The 2,018-nt window shown below is 37.9% G+C and overlaps 1 gene segment (V, D, J or C); it reads right to left on the reverse strand.

Moving 5' to 3' along the window:
• Nucleotides 1–242: 242 nt before the first annotated feature.
• Nucleotides 243–1,735, reverse strand: LOC307151310 (immunoglobulin lambda constant 7-like). The segment is given in 2 exons: nucleotides 1,693–1,735; nucleotides 243–559 (listed from the first exon to the last, which is right to left on the reverse strand).
• Between the last annotated feature and the right edge of the window lie 283 nt (nucleotides 1,736–2,018).

The following is a 2,018-nucleotide window of genomic DNA, read 5'->3' on the forward strand; positions in this document are numbered from 1 at the left end:
AACTTGTTGAGAAGCTTTATTGAATGTTGCAGCAAACACAGCAGATTGAAAGATCACACACACACACACACACACACACACACACACACACACACACACACACACACACACACACACACACACACACACACACACTCAGTTTCAGTATTGAGTTGTAAATCACTACAGCTGCAGCACTAGACTCATGTGAATCCTGCCTGACACAGGACACTCAGATACGGCTCATCTTCAGGAGAGAAACATCAGCACTCAGAGCTCTTGTGGAACGAGACCTCATGAGGAGCTCCATCATGTGTTACTCTGCAGACGTACAGCTCTCCCTCTTCCCAGCGTGCTTTGCTGAGGGTCAGGACGCTACTGCGGCTGTAGCGGCCGTCCTGCTGGCTCTCTGCGCTGGTCAGAACCCCCTCGGTGACCTCTGACCCGTCCAGTGTCCAGCTCACCAGCGCCCCCTGTGGAGAGTAAGAGCTGAGCAGGCAGAGCAGTGCGGCTGAGTCTCCAGAGATCTGCAGAGAAGAGGGCGGCAGCAGAGACACTGAGGGCTTCACTGTGGGACCAGCTGCAGGAGACAAACACAACACATTCACACACACACAACACACACACACACACACACACACACACACACACGCACACGCACACACACACACACACACACAATTACATTTTTAATGCATTAATTATTCATTGCTATATACATTAAAATGCATGTATGATCTGATCAATAAGTGTAACAGCAGTTATAACACATATTATCTATTATCAGGCCGATCTGACTGCTTTAATTCCAGCAATTATTCACTCTGAACATAAATATCTTACATTTTTAGATATTCACCTGAACTGAAAATGTAACTCAATTTCAAACAGAGTTAAAACACAATTGAATCACACAGAATGAACAAAACACTGAATTATAAGCACAACATGAGCAAAAGAGATTCAGTATCATTGACTGAACTACAGAAAGGAGCAACATTTACATTCTGATGTCAAATCTCTTTTTTCCATGTATGATTTCTACAATAAAAGATGAACTAAATATGAACTCAGTGTAGAAATAAATGAAGTAAAGACAAACCTGTAATAAACTGATTAAACTCATAGTGAGACAGTGTGTGGAAATATGTTTAGAATTTATTTTTTGTTGAAAGGAATAATGTTATTCTTATAATAATATCATTGTTTTAGATTAAATTAGTATACAACAATATCAGTAACACTACACTTTACTAATAGCCTTCATACATATTGAATTATAAAAGTCTATGCATGTATGATCTAATGAATACATTGTAATATTATCTATTCATTGTTACACCTTTAGAAATTATAATACATTAAAACTCATGACAAACAACCAATTTCAGATGTTTCAGACCTCAGATGTAACAAGAATTTGTAAATATCATAATGGATTTTAACTTTGGTTACAATCATTTATGAAAAAAAATAAAATAATCGTTATAAGATTATAATGTAGATACATTATTGAAACCTTTATAATGCATCATACATAAAGGCTTCAAGTAAAGTTTCACCACAATATCTAATAATCATTATTATTAATAAATGTTGTTCTTGTTTCAACTGTAAATTAATTTCTGAAATCTAAATTGTATTTTTTTTTTAATATGTAATTAAATAGACTTACATTTGATCACCAGTTTAGTTCCTCCACCGAATGTGTACCACAGTGACAGGCCCGACGCCACGAGGGGGCAAAAGGGGGCATTGCCCCCTTAGATCTGATTTGTGCCCCCTCAGTTTCATTTTTGTATTTATGGTTACAAATGAAATGTTTAACCTTTTGAGCAACAGTCCCATATATGGGATTTTTATTTCTGTGCCGCTGAGAGTATGGTCCCACATATGGGATTTAGAATGTTCAGTGACGACATAACTGCCAGATTCAAACTGTGCTTTCGCGCGTAGGCTGGCGCTGAGCCAGAGTCGGACGTCATATATCACAACTATGCAGTGTTTTCAACCTCACAATGTTTATTTTAGGTTTCAGA

This window comes from Squalius cephalus, assembly GCF_949319135.1.
Source record: "Squalius cephalus genome assembly, chromosome: 23".
NCBI lineage: Eukaryota > Metazoa > Chordata > Actinopteri > Cypriniformes > Leuciscidae > Squalius > Squalius cephalus.